Source organism: Pinus tabuliformis, chromosome Q (genome assembly GCF_031772625.1).
Source record: "Pinus tabuliformis cultivar Carrire ecotype Pingquan chromosome Q, CPIR1, whole genome shotgun sequence".
NCBI lineage: Eukaryota > Viridiplantae > Streptophyta > Pinopsida > Pinales > Pinaceae > Pinus > Pinus tabuliformis.
Window position 1 is genome coordinate 1,272,310,420 of NC_142296.1, and position 22,282 is coordinate 1,272,332,701.

The window sequence follows — 22,282 nt, forward strand, 5'->3', positions numbered from 1 at the left end:
AACATTGATATCTGATATCATCATCTCAGAGATTATGTATTGAGGTAGATCATGCTGTTAGAGTACATTCCCATGGAGGAGAAAGATGTTGACATTTTGACAAAGGCATTGTCAAGATGTAAATTCGAGTTTCACAGATACAGGATCAGGGTAGTAGATAATCCCTTTCTTGTTGAGAGGGAGTATTGAGAAATGGAAACAAGAAATTCCAGTTTAATTTGTCCTTGAATTAAACTGTGAATTAAGATCGAAGTATATTCTCATAGAAACTTGTAAATAATTAATTAAGTTTAATTAACTTAATTAGCTTAGGAATTTTGAGTTGGAAGTATTTTGGAAGTCATGTATATGTTCTCCCTAATTTTACGGGTCCAGTATGAGTTTAGATTGAGTTGTAATTAGATAACTCAGTTTACTAAGATATAGTTAGTTAAACTAGTTCTAACTGTTTGTTGAACTAGCAAAGGATTAGCAGTTAGTTAGTGCACTAGTGCATCCACAAGTGCTACTCGAGATAAATGAAGATTCACTCATCGGAAACTCATGCATGTCAATTCTGAGAAAGATCCAATTCAGACTAGAGTGCAGGGACAGTGTACTATCAGTTGTATGATTTACTAAGTTGTAAATATCATGCATGCAATTAGGAAGAGGACCTAATTAGGATTGCACAGTTTTGAAAGCATGAATTCCCTTTAAATATGGGCTATTCATCCTCGGAATTGTGAAATGAAATAGGGGATTAGCAAGTAGTGGAAATTGGCTAAGAGCAGGCTTGTGAGGCAGAGAGTTGAGTATACTTGTGCGGAATTGTTATTGTGAGAACAAGCTTTGTATCGTCACTCATATTTCTGATTAATGCAATACAGATAGGCAGGGTTTTGAGCAGTGGCTTTCCCTATGGAAACTTATTGTGTTATGTGCCATTGATTTATCTTCTTCTTGCTCATATTGTTTTCATCGATCTATTAGCTTCTGCTTGTTGAAAGTAGAAGTAGATACTTGTCCTGTGCTTTAGTAAATTGCATGAGCTTGTGAATCTACAGGAAAATCTACAGGAGGCTGAGAATTGCGTATCTAAGTTGCAGGAGGGTCAAAACTCTAATTTGACCTAGTTTGATTCCCGTTGACTTTGGAGACATTAACTTGCTTAAGGGAAGACTTCTTTAAATTTTGACATGTGTTATGAAGAAGGGTTTCTACTATTCCAAAGGACCAAAGTCGTAAATCTGAAGTAGAAGGCCGAAATTCTAAAGTGAAGCAGATTTGAATAGGTTTGACCTTTGTTGACTTAGTCAAACTTTGACTTGTTTGGAAGAAATTATTGAAGGGTTGGCTTAGTTCTTGGAAGAGATTTTGACTTTGGTCTTAGGTTCTTGGATTTCTCATTTGAACTGATTCTATATGAAGAGAAGATATTATTTCTGGGTTTTCCCCTTGCAGGGGCTTTTCCCTAGCTTGGATCCTATATCTATTTCCATTGTCTCTATTGTTTATGCTCTATATAATTATTTGATGAAAAAAATCTAATTAAGAACAAGAATAAGATAACATAAGTTCATAATATTTTATCAAGGTTAAGGAGAATTGAATTAATAGTTTCACTACTACATTCTCCAACATGGTATCAGAGCTAAGGTGAAGAAGAAGGCAAGTTGGATATCATATTTTTGACATAAGAAATGATTGCTTGTCAAGGGTAATCCTTTGCAAAAGGAAACAAGGAAATAAGAAGAAGACCTATTGACCTAGAAGGAAGATTACTACATCAAACTTTCATTGAAGGCCTCATCATCTTAGGAATGATAAGATCTTGTTGAAGGCTTTCTAACACATCATCTTAAAGAAGAGAAAGCATCAAAGAATCTTGGGATCTTCATCCACTCGTTGAAGCTATTTGAAGACATTATTGTTGAAGGAAACCTAGAAATCATTATCATAGGGCATGTTTTAAAGTCTCATCAAAGGTCTTGAAAGAATCAAGATAGTTGGAGATGTCATCAAAAAATGAGGACTATTAGTTGACAAGTAAGTACCATATTGACTTATATGTCTCAATCTACAGATCATATGGCTACATTTTGCAAGGAAAGAAACAAGCTCGTTGGGTCAACAAACTTCCTAGCATGGAAGAAGAGGATTGACTTGATGTTCATAGAAAATAAAGTTGTGGAATATGTTCTTGGTGAAGTTGCTCAACCAGACAAAGAGAAGACTCAAGAACTAGAAAAATACAAGAAGGGATAAGTGAGAGCACAAAGGATCATTATTGAATCCATAAAGTATTATCTTGTTCCCTTTGTTGCTGATTTGAATACATCCAAGCTATGTATGATAAGTTGGTGAAATTGTACTCTATAAGTACATTGAGTCACAATATTTCCTTAAGGAATCAACTATATAGAATAAGGAATTCAAAGGATGAAGACATGGACACTTATCTTATGAATATCTCACCAATAAGGGATCAGTTGCAAGGGCTTGGAGAAGTTGTTTCACATTCAGAAATGACTACTTGTGTATTGGATGCTTTGCCACTTGATTGGAGCAGTTTTGCAACTAGTGTATACTCAAGAAATGATACTACTCCTTTTGATGAGTTATGGGCTCAATGTATCTTGGAAGCAACTAGAATAAAGGTAAAGGATGACACTGAATCGAATGAGAAGTCTCAAGCCTTTGTTTTTAAATCCAAGAAGAAGAAGAAAGGGAAGTTTGGAAAGTCCAAAGGAAAATTGTATGTGTCCAAGATTCAATGATTTTAATGCAATGGGTATGGACATTTTAAGAGGGATTGTCCAAACAAGAATAACAAGAAAAGGAAGGAAAAGAGTGAAGCTCACATAGTTGAGGAAAAGGGAGAACCTGAGAATAAGTCAAAAGGAGAAAAACCCAAGGATCTTTACTATTGAAGGAAGCTCCATATATATCAACTTCATTATGCAACGTGTCTTTCATTTACTAAGTGGAAACTAGAGTAGCATGCATTGTTGCATTCTCTAGAAGAGTCTTGGTTTTGGCATCAAAGAAAGAGGTATATGATAGTAGAATTGGAGTCTACATAATCAAGTTGCTTTGAAAGGAATCATCTAGCTTTTAAGAATAAGAAGAATGGGACCATATTGCATATTATAGTTCATCAAAGCATTTTATAACATAATGTTAGAGGTATTCATCTTGCAAAGGGGGACCATCAAAATCCTATAAGAATCATCATTTTGAAGGTTCTTGGAAGAAGTAGTATGATTGGTATATATTCCATCTAGTATGGAAACAATAATCTTGAAGGATGAAGAAATGCAGAAGGTCAAGTTGTAGTATGAAAGGCATAATGAAAGTCTTTCCTGGGAAAAGAAACCTATCTTCAATAGGTATAAGAAGCAAGCTCACTCAAGAAAAGATGGATAGATGATTGTATGGAAGCAAAGGTATGTGTTTTTTATTTTTATTTTCTAGAATGTATAGTTCACATCTATAAGAATCTTGCAGAAAAAAGTTGGCTATAAAAATGTGCTCAATAAGTATTTCATATGATTATTTGATGCTTAGAAGAAGAAATTTGGTATGCTTCAGAATGGCTAAAATATCAAGACTCTCCCACAAAATATCATTCCACAAATCAACATCAAGTATGGTCTCCGGAAGAAGGAGAAAGAGTTGATAATGACAACTCTAATGAAGATATTGTAGCTTGCTAATCAAATTTGATCCAAGGGAACCTTGATTAAAAGTAAATGAATGGAGAACTCTTGTACAATATGGAGATGGATCATGTGGAAGGATGTTGATCTCAAAGGATTCAAGTAAGAAAATACTTTTATGAAAGGTCATCATGATAAGGTAAGTATGATATTAATCTTTTGGTATTGGTTATCTAGTTAACATATTGGTTTTCTACCTTGAAGGATATTGCAGAAATGCATAATGGCAGTTGAGGAAATTTAAATTGTTAGTGTTGAACTCAATTCAAATAAAATATGAATTGAGTGAATGAAGGATTATGTAGTCAAGAGGAATTTAAAGGTAGCAATACTAGTAGATAACTTGATCACTTCCATGTTTATAGAATGTTATTATAGGCTCAATATGATGTCTTCATTGATGATGACTAGAGGAAAGTGATGTGTAAGGTTGATGGCATGAATCCTATAACAAGATTAAAGGAAGAGGATGGCTCCATAATATTCAAGAAGGTGGAATATCAATATGATAAAGAAAGGATGATCCATTCAACTACTACTTGAAGATCTCCATGAAAAACTAGTAGTTGGTACAGTTATGAAGATAAGCTAGAGATCTTGTGTTTATGATTTCCTAATCAAAAGGAAGTAAGGAATCTCCTCTATAATTGAGAGGGAGTAAAGAAGCCTCCTTGAAAACTTGAAAAGGGAGCAAGGATCAATTCCTTAATTAAGGAATGAGGATCTCCTCTCTGTTTGAGAGGGAGTGATGATGGACATCACATTTGCATTTTCTTCTTCATGTGTCATTAGGACAAGACTAACAACCACACGTCTAAGTGAAGGACATGAAGGGAGAATAGAGAATGGAGGATTGGACAAGAATCTAAGATTAATACTCCTTGAGGATAAATAATCCAAGATAGGAAGTTTTCTTGTTGACAAACACTCTTTGAGGATTGGAAAAGTATCCAAGACAAGAGTATTTGAAGAGGATTGATATTATTTGAGGATTGGGAATCCAAGATAATAATAGTCTTAAAAGGACATACCTAGTGAACATTTAGATGCGGTATCTACTTCAATAGGTAGTGTGATATCTCACGTAAAGCCTCCCAGCGTTATGCTCTGATATGAGAAGAGATTGTCAATGTAAGGACTTACAATGTTGACAATGTAGGTCATGATGTTGATGCTTAAAAGATGGCTTACCTATCCAACTCTTCTTATGAAAACTCTTGAGTTGAGAATATGCTTGTATTAGGTGTACAATTATGAATACCTCCCTAGTTAAGAGGGAGCATTGGAAAATGTAACTAGTTTCGATCTTCATAATTGTCAATGTACTCATGCCATTATGTATATCTAATGTTACAAGAAAAAGAAGAAAGAAAAATATTATTTTAAGCATGGGTTCCATGCTTCATTTTATAGTTCAACTAGGTCAATCATGTTCTTCATGCTTCTAGGGTTTGTGAAGTCAAAAGAATATTTTTTCTTGAGTTAAAAGAGTCTCTATCATTTGTGTAAGACCTTATTGGGCAAGTTGTAACATGTAAAATATATTGTTTTGAGTCTAAAAAATCAATGTGAGACTCCACGAACAAGTCATCCATATCAGTGATAAGTTGGCCTAGAAGAGGCTATTCGGCCTCCATATATTGGTATATATAAGAGAAACTTCGACCTCCTTAGAACACATTGCGATCTGCAACAAGAAGAGTTCGATCTCAAGCAAGAAAAGGAAGAAAATAAGAGCGAAGAAGGCTAGAAGACAAGGAAGAAGACCAAGCGAAGGAAAGAGACCTAATATCTATCAATTTATGTCCACACATGTGAAGGTGAAGGTTACTACAGGCCAATTATTGCAAGTCCAAATTGCAGGAGGCCAAGAATTGCATATCTAAGTTGTCAGAGTGTTGAAACTCCAATTTGACCTAGTTTGATTCTCGTTGACTTTAGAGACGTTGACTTGCTTGAGGGAGAACTTCTTGATAGGTTGAAACGTTCTAGAAATAAGGGTTTTTATTGTTCCAAAGGACCGAATTTGTAGATCTGAGTTAGAAGACTAAAATTCTAAAGTGAAATAGATTTAAAGAGGTTTGACCTTTGTTGACTTACTCAAACTTTGACTTGTTTGGAAGAAATTCTTGAAGGGTTGACTTGGTGCTTGGAGGAGGTTTTAAATTTGGTATTAGGGTCTTGGATTTCTCATTTGAACTAATTTTATAAGAAGATAAGAGATTATTTCTGGGTTTCCCCTTTGAGGGTGTTGGGAGCGAGATCCCCAAGGGCAGTTTTGGGGCTAAAAGCCCATGTTTACGTCAAATTTTTGTAATATTATTGTAAAGACTCTGCATTTTGTGTTCGCGAAGCGTGAAGGTGTTATGTGAAACAAAGGGTAGTCCACCCTTAGTTTTGTAAAGTAAAGTTGGCTGTAAAAGATCTATCCATGGTCCAGACCATGGAATTGTATAAAAAGAGCTAAGCTCTAAGTAGTTAGAGGATATGGAACAAGAATGAAAGTCATAGATTTAGAGAAAGAAGTCTAAGTCTTGGGTTGTAGCGTAGGTAGAGGCTCTGCAGCTGAGTGCGTAGAGGCCTAGGGTAGAAGTCCGCAGCTGAGTGTGTGGACTCCTGCAGCTGTGTGCGCAAGGTGAACAGAATCTGTAACACTTGGAAGATATTAATAAAAAGAGTTATTCTGCAATTTCTGTGTATTTGTTCTGTTGATGGGTTTGGATATTTTGTGCATGAATTTCCTTTATTATGCTTCTATGATGCACGAATGAATATAGTTACATTGAATAATTAAACACAATTACGAATATCTGATTACGCGGTGATAACTTTAAGTATTCGGCAAAATAAGCAAATCACTTAGGGTAATTGAGGAATCTGCACAACGCGCTGCCATAACAGTGCGAAAGTTCCTAAGCCCCAAGTTAGGGATGCGTGAAGGTCGATCGTATACTTTCATGAAGTTATTGAAAGCCGAATAGAGGGTTTGTCTTACAAGCCCTAGAGTGAGATCACCTGCGCAAAGGTAGGAATAAAAGAGATCAAACGACATCACAACCATCGCAGGGTGTGGAAACTTGGTTCCAGCATCCCCCCATACTGCTTCGGGTGGGACTTCAGTTCACACTCCGCGGGATGATGCCGAAAGGGCCAATAGTGTAGGGATTTTTTTAGCTAATTAACACTGAACCTGGGTCAGGCCCCCTCAAGCCAACAGAGGGGTTTCCCCTTGGAGGGATTTTCCCTAGCTTGGAGTATATGTGTCCATTGTCTCTATTGTTTATGCTCTTGAAAATTATTTGATGAAAATAATATAATTAAGAACAAGAAGAAGATAACATAGGTTCACAAGATTTTATCAAGGTTAAGGAGAATTGAATTAATAACTACATTACTACATTCTCCAACAAAAAGGAGGTCAAATTATCCGGTAGGGAGGCCGAAAATCTCAAGTACGAGTTTCTTGGTTGCCCAGAAAGTGAAAGTGCAGGATCTCAAATCTACATCCCAGAGGTAGAGTGAATTGGATCCAAGAGTAGAGAAGGGCAAGAAGACTCATATGGAAGTGATTTGTAGGCAGATCAAAATATTATGATCAGATAATGTGCATTTCCAATCTAGTTGCGTGAATTAGCTGGGAAGTGCGAATTTGCCAAAGAGGGAAGAATCCAGTTGTTATGAGGGAAAAATATTTCCTATATTGTTTTCCAGTTGAGATGGATTTCTAAAGGGTTGCCAGTTGGGCATTCAAATTATTGTACTCTCTACTTTGCTGCATAATAAAAAATAAACCCTCATATGTTGCATCGGTTTTCCCTTCGAGGTTTTTCCAGGGACTTTTTAGTACAAAATAATTGTGTCAATTTTATGTGTGTGCATCTATTTCTCAGTTGCCAATTTACGTCTACAACGTTTATTGTGAAGAATTGTAGTGTGATTTATTCATTATTTATCGTAAAACAAATAAACTGCTAATCAGTTAAAAGAATAAACTCCAGTTGCTAAAATTCGAGGAATTTCCCCATGGTATCAAAGCATTATTGATCAAATCAGAGTCTCAGAGGCAAAAGAAAGAGAGACCGTGTAGTTTCAGAGGTAGATCTAAAGCACTTTCTCCATATCTGCCCAGGCTAGCTAGGTAGTGTGAATTGTTGAGCAGGAAAATCGATTTCCATAACCAAAATGTAGGAAAAGCTCAATTTTTCCAGTAGAAGTTCCAATAGGCAATGGATTTACCAAATAGAGGGTTCCGATGAGTAGATAAGTAATTGTGTAGAGTATATTTGGATGCAAATATTTGCAACATGTGTTTGTAGTTATAAATCTGCGTAGGGAAAGAAGAGAAAAGCACACAGAGAGGGAATTTCTAGAAATTCTCATAGGGTCTCTAGTTTTCCAGTTATGGGAGGAGATTTGTGATTTCCAGTAGTAGAAGACCATAACAAACTTTCTAGTGTAGCTAGTGTGTGATTCAGGAGCAACAATACATGTGCTAGTTTCCAGAGAAGGACTTTCGAGAGGTAGAGCGAGTTACACAGTAGAAGCAACGGGTTGAGCAAATTTTGGGAAGGACACTGGAGGTGAGTGAGAAGCGGATTTGCACATTCCAGAGGGAGTGTGTGTAGTAGAGAGAAGGTCGGGTGAGTTGTTGAACAGAGAAGGATATTTCCAAGTTCATTTCTTTATTATTCTCAAAGTCATTTCTTTATCAACAGATCAGATCTAGTTGTTGTACATTCTTCATATAGATCAATACATTTTCTACAATATCCTATAATATTTGAGTAGCAGGAGATCAGTTTCAATATAATGCCATTAGATAGATAGCAGCAGAGTTAATTGTAGTCAGTACTCAAGAGATAGTTGTGGTGACACAAGAAGTATGAATTGGCGAGTTGTAGTAAGTAAGGCACAGTTCCAACCAGAGAGGTTTCCAATTTTCTGGAAGAGGAAATGAGGTTGAGTTTTCTAGTAGATGAATCCAAGGAGGGAGTGAAAAATAGCTAGTTGCAAAGAGCAAGGCATAGTTCTAGTCAGAGATAGTGAGCCAATATATGTTGCAGAGGCTACAAATTATGTGTCAGTGTCGGGAGGTGATCCGAAGGAAGAGCGAGTTGCTTTAGTGATTAATAGGAGGTATATTTATCATAGAATATGGTTTTCAGAGACAACATTGATTTTTTCACAGCAAAACTACACAGCGCAATTCGTCATGCAAATAGGAGTGCGGGTTGCAAGGGAGAGACTTTGCTGGAAGGAAGAGAGGTTTCCCAATTCTTATTTAGAGGGAGATTAGGAGAGATTAGTACACACAGTAACAGTAGTTGTAGCAGTGCAGAGGCATCAACAGTGTGATATCAAAGATTTATTCATCTACAAAGTTAGTAGTGAATTACTAGCTTGGCGAACAATGAGAGCTAGTTTTATCACATATGTCATAAACCAACAACGTAGGTTAGTCCAGCTACAGGATGTTCCCACAGAGTTACTCAATTTAAAGATGGGTGTAGTGGAGAACACCTTCCTCGCTAAGAGGGAGTGTTAGTTTATGGTATCATCGAACATGTGTTCTCGTCTCAAATGATGATAAGAGGCTAAGGAACATTGGATCTCCAAAACCCAGAAAAGGTTTTGTGAGATAAGCTTGGGAAACACCTTAATTAAATTAATTTCCCATAATTAAATTATTTCCTAAGTATAACTTAGGAAAAGTTGTAAATTAAAGATAATTAATTAAGGATGTTCAAGATTTCTCTAGATCCTTCTATTGATGAAGTCTAATTGATCTTAGTCGGAAATGGAGATTAAATTGTGGTCATTGAAGTGTCAACAAGAGATTATAAGAGTAGGTTGAGAGGCTTGGAGAAAGCATCGATTGCACCATAGTGATCAGTGTGATCAAGGCAAATCGAGCTACCCAGTTCGTAGAATTAGTGAAAGCACAGTTCGAGCCAGGGAAAGATTGTAGTAGGGATTTGGAGTAGTGAGAATTTCTAGAGAAATTCTCAGGAGGTCTTCTAGTTTTTAGAGGAGCAAAGGGAGGCTGAAAATCTATAGTGTGAGTTACCTAGTTGCCCATTAAGTGCAAGTGAAATATCTAGAGAAAAGTGCAGGATCCTGGATCTACCTCCCAGAGGCAGAGAAAATTGGATCAAGAGGAAGAGAAAGGTAAGATGGATCATATGGAAGTGATCCAAAAGCTTATCAAAATATTCTGAGTAGATAGTGTGCATTTCGAGTCCAACTATGTGAATTAGCTCGAAAGTGAGAATTTGCTAGAGAGGGCTAGATCTAGTTGTTGTGAGGGAAAATTATTTTCCATATTATTTTCCAGTTGAGATAGATTGTCAAATGATTTCCAGTTGGGCATCCAAATGATTGTACTCATCAATTTTCTGCATAATAATAAAATAAACCCTCATCTGTTGCACCAATTTTCCCTTCGAGGTTTTTCCGGGGACTTTTCAGTCCAAAATAATTGTCAATTTTTATGTGTGTGCATCTATTTCTCAGTTCTTGATTTACTACATTTAGAATAATAAACTCCATTTGTTGCAACCTAAGGAATTTTCACATCTCCATATGAAGATTGCATCCCACATATACATATAGAGACTTCCAAACACTGCTTCACATACATCAAGGGGAACTATGCCTAGTTCTACTTCATCAATAAAATCGGGACTAATAACAAATCTAATTTTTCACTATTTGGTTTCATTTATTTCTGCATCCTTATTTACTCATCCTAATGGATATGTGCTTGGATGATCACGAACTTCCAATCCAATTTGTTGACCAGCTATGTTGCAATAATTTGCTGGTGACCCTGAGTTAGATTGAGAATCAATATTTCTTGTTGACCTGTATCTTTATATGGAAGAGTCTAGTCATTTTCTCTTCCTATTATTGAAGGCTACTCAAATTCACTTCCTTCTACATTGATGTACAAACAATATTCTCATCCACATCTAAGCTTCTTTCACCTGATTGCTTGAATACATGTCCATGCTATTTTTATTCTTAACATATTTCTTTTTGTTCTTCAAGTTGAGCTCTAGATGCATCTTCTAACACTTTTCCTATGTATGACTGTTAATGTTATAGTGGTCGCATAGGTTGTTGGGATCTTTGCATTGGTGTGTTGTGGTTGCTATATTTTTGTCTTTCCCCCTTTCAATTCTCCTTCCCCTCATTGGAAACTTCTTGGTGCTCCTTCTTCTTTGACGCAGGAGGTTGATCAAAATAAGGTGGTAGTCTTAAAAATATACTATTGGTTAATTTATAACCAATCAGATGTGTTCAAGCGGATTCTATACGTGGCTTACTTTATCCTGAGGGTCCCATTTTTTTCTAAACACGTCAGTCCCACGTTGACTTTCCCTTTTTAAATAGGCGCTTCACTCTATGCCGTTGATCTCCTCTCTCCAGATCTAACGGTCATCACTCACCCCGATCACTAACTAGCCCGTTGATTTCTACCGTCGATCTGTTCGTCCGATCCAACGGTTGTCGCGTGATTTTGCATGGATTTAAGCATAGTCTTTATCACTTCAGAGGCATGTGAAAAAGCGGTTTTTCTCTCTCCTCCGGTTGCGACATGTCGAACGCTCAAGCTAATCGTGCGGACTCGGAATATTACCACTTACCACTTGAAAGGCACACGATATACCGCTTCCCGCTTTTCCAATACAACCCATGTGCATTAAATCAAACTTTAATAAAGCGCTTAATAAATGTTTTAGCGCTTAATTCCAAGATTACCCATTAACACTAAATGACTGCGATTAATGATAAACACATAAATGTTGAGATTTACAATTAAAGCGTGAAAACAGAAGAAATACCCAGTTAGGTTTTAAAACGCAGATACACAAATGTAAGCAAGATTTTGCACCAGGATTAACACACAGCTGCACACTGAATCAATTTATTCAATATAATAGAAATTACAGAGTCTTGGCCCTCTCGGCTCAATTACAACAATTTATTTGACCTCTGTCTCAATCTCAAAACCCTATCTATCACTCAAACTCTCGCTTCTCACTCAATTCTCAATCATCTCAGCTAATCCTTTTCCATTACATTTTCTTCTCTTTTATGAGTCAAATCCTATTCTAACTGCACTAACAACTCGATCTCTATTTTAATCAATCTAACAATCAAATATCTATTCTTAAGCTCTATTACACACCTATGCTAACAAATTATCCCTTAGTCTAAAATAATACAATTTTCTAATTATTACAATAATGAAGTAAAGATCATTTTCAAGAGATCCAACCCTCTCTACCAAAACTAACTTTTGACCATTCAGGTTAACAAAATTTAACTCATTTAGCTGCAACATGTGAACAAACAATCACATTGCTGGCTAAGTCCAGATGCTCCTGCATTAGACTCCCGGGGAAGAAAAGAATAATTCCTCAGACTTTCAGGGTTTACTCCATACTTCTGCAACTCTGCTACTGTCAACCAACTAGCATCCTCCACTGGTTGTCCTTTCCATTTGACTAGATATTGAAAATAAACCTGTCCTCTGGTTCTTTTGGTTACTCTTTTCTCCAAAACAGCTTCCACCTCCTTCTTAACTGTCTTTGGCATTTGTTCTTCCCAGTTCAAAGTTTGAACTTCATCTTCTGTAGTTTCCTTCTGTAGCTCTGTCTCTGTCTCTTTGTATGGATACAAATCTACAACATTGAAGATAGGTGATATTCCAATCCCTTCTAGCAATTCAATTTCATAAGCATTAGTTGAAAACTTTCTTACAATTCTACATGGTCCTATCTTTTTCATTTTTAGTTTATTGTAAGTCTTAGCAGGAAATCTTTCTTTCTCAAATACACCATCACTAAATCTCCCACTTGGAATTCTTTCTCTCTTCTTTTCATATCAGCTCTCTGTTTGTATTTGCCACTGCTTTCCTACAATCTGCCTTTGACATCTTCTTGTAGTCTCTGCATCTGCTCTGCAAACTCTTCAAATTTTTCACTTCTTGTCTCCTACTTACCCAAATTTCTGAGCTCATACACACCTCTTGGATTCATCCCAAAAACAATCTGAAATGGACTCATTCCAGTACTTCGGTTTGGAGTGTCATTATAAGCAACCTCAAGTTGAGCTAGTGCTAAATCCCACTTCTTAGGATTTTGATACACTAAACTTCTCAATATTTTCCCCAAGCTTCTTCTTACCACTTCGGTCTGTCCATGTGTTTGAGGATGGTATGCTAAACTGAAACTGAGGTTAGCACCTAGTTTCTTCCAAAGAGTTCTCTAGAAATGCCATGCAATGAAATGTGTTATCTTGGAAAATCTATCTACCACAATGTTATGAAACCAGCTCAAGAAAAGATAGAAAAGATAGATCAACGCCTTAGAATTTAGCCTCTTCGAGGGGGCAACCTCCTTTACATTACATAAATGAACAATTCTTTGATGATACAAATGAAAAGACCTCCTTTCTATATATAGGAGACTAAGGGGTCATAACATAATCAGAGCCGACATAACAATAATAATGTAAGGGCACAATAATAACAATAGTGGGCTTCTATGGGGCACATTAGTAACAATATGGGCACTACATGGGTACATCAATATAATAAGTGGGTTGTACTAATAACAATAAGGGGTTACACTAGTAGTATAGGGGCCTAACATGCCCCTCTCCTTCAAAAAGCGTTGTCCTCAACGCTTGAGTAGTTCTTGATGCTTCTGTATAAAATTCTTGTCCTCCCATGTGGAATCTTCAGCGGGTAAGTTCTTCCACTTGATGAGATACTCTGAAATTGATCGATTTCGTAGCTGTCGGGTTCTTGTTTTTGTGACTGCTCCAGGTTCCAATATGATTTTCCTTCCTTTTCAATATCTAGCAATATTGTTTGAATTGGGATCTTTTGCAACTTTTGAATAAGTGGCCATACTTCTTTTTCCTTCTTCCATTCATCCCTTGCTTCGTTTATCCAATCTGGTTGGATAATAGAAATAGCACAAAATAATGCTTCCACATCCTCATCCTTGAAGAGTCTTCCCATTCGGTAAGGTCGCCATTTTTTAAGTGCATGTAGTATTGCCAACATTTCCTTCTCATAAATAGCTTGCTTTAGATGTAGCAGTAAAAATACCCAGTCGCCTACATCAAAACATTTTTCACTATGATGTTTTTCTACCTGTTGTTTCATTTTATTTTGCACCGAAGTGGCGTTATCCTTTAAAAGTTGGAGAACTTGTTGTTGATGCTCGATGTGATCTTTCACTGCTTGAACATTTTTCTTCTTGATATGTCCTTCTATCTTGATAGTTTGAGGAGTGGTAATTCCAACCAGTGAATTACAAGATATGGCTGGATTCATTTCTTCTTTCTTGATGTGATCTTTCACTTCTTGCACCTTTTTCTTCTTGATATGTCCTTCTATCTTGAGAGTTTGAGGAGTGGTCATTCTTGCCAATAGTTTACAGGATATGTTCTGATTCATTTCTTTTTTCTTTGGGGTCGGGTCCTGGCATATATCCTCTTCTTTTGATGTTTCTTGATCCTTTTCTTCCTCCTCTTCATACTCTATGTAAAATAATTTATTCTCAGCACACTTATGACCTTTAGTGCATTTTCTATCACAATTGTAACAAAGCCCTTTTTCTCTTTTTTCTTCCAATTGTTGTGGTGTAACCCTTGTAGGTTGCGGAAGGCTAGGAGAAACAACACTTCCATCTTTATAGTTGTGAGGGGTATGCTTCCTGGTTTCCATAATTTTTCTTTCCACTATGTCACAAATCCCTTTTACTCTTTCCAATTGTTGTGGTGTTGCTCTAAAGAAGGTGTTGCTCTTTATATCCTCATAATGTGCTATCATTTCCTCCGTGAAAATTGACCACGTAACAAGTCGTTTACGACAACAAAGCCCTTCAATACATAAAAATTGATCAGGTTCTAAATATGAAGATGCAATACATACCTTTTGTAACAATGGTACACCATGTAGATCAAAATATTGCTCCATCTGAAGGATCCAATTTACCGGATCCTTGCCATCAAACTTCCTCATCTTGCTTTTTCTTGATTTTAGGAGCTGGATCTTGAAACGACTGTAACTCTATACTTTTAGATCTTTAAGTTCTAAAATTGTGACTTGTAGTAGCCCTCTGTGTCCTCTTTCCAATGCCACAAGTCTGACCCAAATTGGATTCTCCAAGAAAGAGTTATGTGAAATCTCCCACAATGACTTGCTTATAGACTAGTTTAGTAGAGCGAACTTGTACGACGTGCCACGAATCACTGTTTTGACCTTTGGATCTGAAACATGCACACAAGAAACTACAGTCCGTCCTCTTTCTATACCTTCTTACGAAATTTCAATCCGATCCTCAGAGAGAAAGTTATGACAATTTTCCCCAGGTCACCTGTTTTGAATGTAATTCAGGAGTCTGAAAAAAGACCAGGTTCCTCAGATCATATCTCCACAAATATTGCGCGAAAAGATATGAAATTCGGACCCAAGGTTTATCGTGATTTCTTCTCAAATGGGTTTTTTTTGCGACTTCTGAAACGTCACAGAAAAAAAGTTATAGCGAAAATGTCACGATGACCTGTTTGGAGCAGCGAAACCCTAGAATCCAAAGCTTTGATACCAAATGTTATGAAACCAGCTCAAGAAAAGATAGAAAAGATAGATCAACGCCTTAGAATTCAGCCTCTTCGAGGGGGCAACCTCCTTTACATTACATAAATGAACAATTCTTTGATGATACAAATGAAAAGACCTCCTTTCTATATATAGGAGTCTAAGGGGTCATAACATAATCAGAGCCGACATAACAATAATAATGTAAGGGCACAATAATAACAATAGTGGGCTTCTATGGGGCACATTAGTAACAATATGGGCACTACATGGGTACATCAATATAATAAGTGGGTTGTACTAATAACAATAAGGGGTTATACTAGTAGTATAGGGGCCTAACACACAACATAAATGGAATCATTCCCCCTTTGAGTTTTAGGTAACCCCAAAACAAAATCCATGCTAACTGCATCCCATGGTCGGTCTGGTATTGGCAATGGCTGGTACAATCTTGTATTTTGGCTTCTCTCTTTCACATGTTGACATATCCTGCACTTCTCAACAAATATCTTAACATCAATCTGCATCTTTGGCCAATAGTAAAACGCATTTATCTAAGCAAAGGTTTTGTCTTGTCCAAAGTGAGCAGATAATCCTCCACTGTGTTTCTCCTTTATTATGTTTTCCCTCATAGAACATTTGGGAATGCACAACTTGTTGCCTTTAAACAATAAACCTCCTTGGATAAGATAATATAACCACTAACTTTTGTTATGAACGATTGGATTTTGTACTGCTGTATAAATATCTTTGAAATATGCATCATATTAATACATTTCAACCATTTCTTCAAATCCTACAACACCAACTTTTAATTCTTGCACAATGAAATTTACCCTGCTTAAAGCATCAACAACTTTGTTCAACTTACCACTTGTGTGTTTTATCACAAAAGTAAATCTCTTTAAAAACACTACCCACTTGGCATGTTTTTGGTTCAATTTTGGCTGGTTGTTTATGAACTGTAATGCATGATTGTCAGAATACAATATAAACTCCTTTGGTAGCAAATAATGTCTCCACTTTTTTAAGGCTTGTACAATATCATAAAATTATTTATCATAAGAAGAATACTTCTTCCTAGCTTCATTTAATTTCTCACTAAAATATGTTATTGGTCTCTGTTCATGACTCAAAACTGCTCCAATTGCAACTCCACTAGCGTTTGTTTTAACTTGAAATACTTTTTCAAAATCAAGTAAAGTTAAAACTGGTTTCTTTGTGATTTTCCTCTTCAGCAACTTAAAATTCCTATTTGCTGCTTCTATCCACTTGAATGGCTGATTAGTCTCCTTGATTGTTTCAAGAATTGGTGCACAAATCTGGCTAAAACCTCTAATAAATTTCCTATAAAAACTTACAAGACCATGAAAAATTCTTACCTCAAATATATTCCTTGGAATAGGCCATTTCCAAATTGCTTGGACTTTCTCTGCAACCATTTTCAACCCTTCTTTAGAAACTACAAATCCCACGTAAATTAATTCTTCTTTCATAAAACTACATTTCTTCATATTTATTAGTAGTTTCTCTTTCTGTAGAGTTCTTAAAACCAACTTAAGATGCTCTAGATGTTCTTCTTTACTTCTACTAAAAACTAGAATATCATCAATATAAACAATAACAAACTTGCCTACATATTCCTTCAAGACTTCATTCATCAATCTCATGAATGTGCTAGGTGCATTAGTGAGTCCAAAAGGCATCACTAACCACTCATACAACCCACGGTTTGTTTAAATGCAGTCTTCCATTCATCTCCTTCTCTAATTCTTATTTGATGATATCCACTCTTTAGATCTATTTTAATAAAATACTTTGACCCACTCAAACAATCCATCAAATCATCCATGCATGGTAAAGGAAACCTATACCTGATAGTGATCTTGTTTAGGGCTTTGGAATTTGTGCACATACACCATTCACCTCCTTTCTTTGGACTGAGTATTGTTGGTACAACACATGGACTAATACTCTCTTTGATTAGTCCCTTATCCATCAGTTCTTGCACTTTTTTTCCAACTTCTGCATTCTCTTGAGGATTTAATCTGTATGCTGCTTTGTTTGGCAAACTTGCTCCTGGTATTAGATCAACATGATGACTAATACTCATGATTGGTGGCAATGCATTTGGCAACTCATCCACAATAATATCAGCAAAATCATTCAACAGAGTTTTGATTTCTTCAGGTAAATCATCTAAGTTTGTGGAAGTCAAAATTACCTTAGGTCTCCCTATGACAACAAAATGCATTTCTTCACCTTTTCCAACCTCTTGCAACAGCTCCTTTCCACTCATCAACATAACACTATTTCCAAGTGCTCCTTTGTCAGCTTCATCCTTCAATGGCAGCAGTGTATGTTTATTTCCATCCTTCTCCAGAGTATAAGTATTTTTCCTCCCATCATGAATAGCTTTCCGATCAAATTGCCAAGGTCTTCCCAGCAATACATGGCATACATCCATTGGCATTACATCACACAATATTACATCTTTATAAGTACCAATCTGTATCTCTACCTTTCATTGTTCTGTCACAATAATCTAATGTCCTTTCTACAACCATGACACTTTGTAAGGAGTAGGGTGTATTGTCTTCACTAATCCTAGCTTGTCCACCATCTCTATAGAAACAAGGTTATCAGTGCTTCCACTGTCAATTATCACTTTACAACATTTACCTTTGGATTTGCATGTAGTTCTGAATAAACTCTTCCTCTGAGCTAGTTCTCTAGTCTCTTTCTATGCCTTAAGCAATACCCTTTTCAACAACAGGGATTCTCCTACTTCAGGGGATTCTTCCTTTTCTGTAATTTGAGGTGTTTCTTCCCTTGCCTTATCCACATTCACATTCCTCTGACTTGTTGTTCTATTATGAGGACAGTCCCATGATCCATGTCCCCATTATCCACATGTGTAACACTAAATATCTCTTCCTTGACCTCTTCCTCTGGGTGCAAATCTTCCTCTATTAAAATCTCCCCTCTGTGGTGGTCTACTATTTGAACTTCCTGCTTCACTCTGATGTTGCTAAAACCTTGGTCTGGTAACTCCTCTACCTCTTACTAAACTTTTCCCTCTATTTCTCTAATTTTGTTTCCTCAACATCTTCTCTTCTGCCTTCAAACCTGCTTGATAGGCATCTTCAATGGTCTTCAGACTCAACAAGTTGAATTCATCCTGTATGTCATATCTTAAGCCATTGATCTATCTGGCTACCTTCTCCATGTCATCCTTTTCATGTCCTACTCTAATACTCAATCTATAAAACTCTTCTGTATATTCTTTAACAACATTCCTTTTTGCCTTAAATTTTGTAACTGTTTGAAAAGATTTAACTGATAATCTTTTGGCATAAATTTAGCTTTCATTTTACTCACCATTTTGTCCCATTGCTTGATCTTGGACTTTCCTTTTCTTATTCTATATGTTTGTAGTTCATCCCACGAAATAGCTGCATGACCCTTCAATCTGATAACTGAAAATTTCACCTTCTTTTTGTCATCAACCTCCTCATAGTCAAAATATTTTTCCAATGAACTAATCCAATCCATCAGCTCTTCTGCATTGAGACTCCCTTCATACACAGGAATTTCCACCTTTGGTTTTCCACCTACTTTAGCCAACATCTTGATAACTTTGGTAGTTTCATTTTCCTCCTCTTCTTCTTCCTCAGAAGATTCTTCTACAACACTGGCAACCCCTTCATTGGGTGTTCTCCTCTAAGAAACTCCATTGTGTCCATCCTTGTACGCAGACTTTGGATCTCCTCCAGCGTAACTGCATTTGCTTCAGGTCTTCCTCAACCTATGCCAGCTCCCCTCCTCGACAGCATGTTTATTGCAGTCAAACTCAATCTTTTTGCTCTGATACCAAAATGACGCAGGAGGTTGATCAAAATAAGGTGGTAGTCTTAAAAATAGACTATTGGTTAATTTATAACCAATCAAATGTGTTCAAGCGGATTCTATATGTGGCTTATCTTATCTTGAGGGTCCTGTTTTTTCTAAACACGTCGGTCCCACAATGACTTTCCATTTTTAAACAGGCGCTTCACTCTACGTCATTGATCTCCTCTCTCCAGATCTAACGGTCCTCACTCACCCTAATCACTAACTAGCCCGTTGATTTTCTACCGTCAATCTGTGCATCCAATCCAACAGTCGTCGCGTGATTTCGCATGGATTTAAGCACAGTCTTTATCACTTCGGAGGCATGCGAAAAAGAGGGTTTTCTCTCTCCTCTGGTTGCGACGTGTCGAACACTCAAGCTAATCGCGCAGACTCGGAATATTACCACTTACCACTTGAAAGGCACGCAATATACTGCTTCCCGCTTTTCCAATACAACCCATGTGCATTAAATCAAACTTTAATAAAGCGCTTAATTCCAAGATTACCCATTAACACTAAATGACTGCAATTAATGATAAACACATAAACAATGAGATTTAAAATTAAAGCGTGAAAACAGAAGAAATACCCAGTTAGGTTTTAGAATGCAAATACACAGATGTAAGCGAGATTCTGCACCAGGATTAACACATAGTTTCACACTGAATCAATTTATTCAATATAACAGAAATTACAAATTCTTGGCCCTCTCGGCTCAATTACAGCAATTTATTTGACCTCTGTCTCAATCTCAAAACCCTGTCTATCACTCATACTCTCGCTTCTCCCTCAATTCTCAATCATCTCAGCTAATCCTTTTCCATTACATTTTCTTCTCTTTTATGAGTCAAATCCTATTCTAACTGCACTAACAACTCGATCTCTATTTTAATCAATCTAACAATCAAATATCTATTCTTAAGCTCTATTACACACCTATGCTAACAACTTATCCCTTAGTATAAAATAAAACAATTTTCTAATTATTACAATAATGAAGTAAAGATCATTTTTGAGAGATCCAACCCTCTCTACCAAAACTGACTTTTGACCACTCAGGTCAGTGAAATTTAACTCATTTAGCCACAACCTGTGAACAAACAATCACATTGCTAGCTAAGTCCAGATGCTTCTACATCATTCTTTGACCCACTTGATTGCCCTTTTTTTATGGCCTATGTTTAGGTATTGTTCCTGTACACAGACCTCATCCATTGATCTAGGTTCAAACAACATCACTTGCTACCACATATGGCTATGTAGTCTCTCATGATACTTGAGGAGTATGTCTGGGTTCTCCGGGAGGTACTCAACATTATGTCCATGTTTCTAAATTATATGGTGTACTCTTGTATACACTCCCCTTGCTTCTACCGCAAGTAATGCCACTGGATCCATTGGTCCTCTACATACCCAAGAGGTTAAAATTGTGACTTTATGAGAGTTTTAAAATCCTCCAACTTAGTCACTGGAGAATCGCCCTCCAACCCTGAAGGTATTTGTGGCTTCCCCCCCAAGTTATGGCATGGCCCTCTAATTTCAACCAAGAAAATGCAATCTTCAGTTCTTCCTCTATACGATGAACACTAAAATAAACTTCTAATTGTTGCAACCAATGATTTAAATTTAGAGCATCAATATCACCTTGATATGGCTTGATGTTGATCTTCACTTCCATTTTAAATAGGGACTGTGAATGGTTCATGAAACACTCGAATAGGGTTGATCATTTTTGCGTTCCTTCTTTGATCCCCTCTTTGGTTCTTCCCAATATGTTGATCTCCCCTTTGATATGGCCTCTATATTAGAACCTCAATATTCTTTGTATAGATCAAGATTATCGGTTAGGCTTTCCATGAGGAGGCTCACATTATGGTTTATATATGCAACTTGTGCTTCCAGCTTTGAAAACCTCTCCTTTATGGGATCTAGAGGGTCATTCATAGATTCATTGGCCATGGCTGGGTTTTTGTGAATTTTGGCTTAACTAATTTGGATCCCCTACAACTCTCCATAATATACCCAAAGAAACCTGCTCTAATACCAATATGATTCATAAACTATTATGGATATTCCACTCGTCAATTCATCACAATAAATATATTAAAGTATATAAGAAAATCCAAAATCTACACTATGAGAGTTAATTTCTCCTTATATTTATGGATTTTTTCATTACATATATATGCAAATTATAATTATGCAAAAAATAGAGAACAAATAGAAAAATAGGATAATCACTCACAAACCCCATAAACACAAGATATGACTCGGTAAATCCGTTTGGAAGAAAACCTTATTGAAAAATGAGATTGCTCCTGACTTAGATTATTACATTGCATGCAAAATTTAAAACATATAAATTTTATATTAAATCTTGAAAATGTGCACAATTGTCAGTATTTTAAACATTTTATTTTTATCCTTATAAGTAAAAGGCATGTAGGCACGCTTGAAATTATGAAAAAAAGAATTAAAACTAAGAAAATGAGTTGTCTAATGAACTTGTTAAATATTATTATTTTGTTAAAATAAAAGGCATCTTAACCAATGTTGGAAGTATTTTTTCTATGAATACTTTCTCATTGTCTACATTTTTACACTGAAGGTGTTCCCTCTATGGAGTTGGCTAGGAAAACATTGTTCACCTCATCTAATCCCTGCACTTCATTTTCATCCTCCTTCATTTAATCATTTTTTACCACGTCGATGGTGTCACATAGCTTTTTACCACATCCCTCATGTCATGTCACTGGTGTCATCAAACCTGGTCAGGCTCAGTTTGAGTATCCCACCAAACATAAGCACTGCCACGTGCAAACAATATACTATTCATTTTCATCTTATCTATTGTCGTTGTTGTCAATCTTTTCTTTCCCTCCAACGTCTAGTGAACACAATGTGTCATATGCTTCAATGATTTGATCGTAGAAACAAAATTTTGTCTACTCAGGTCATTTCAGATCAACCATGGTTAGGGCTTGGTGGATGCAACTGAGAATTGAGGAGTTGAATTCTGAGGAATGCGTTGTTTGGAAACAAAATCAATGGTTTGAACAATACT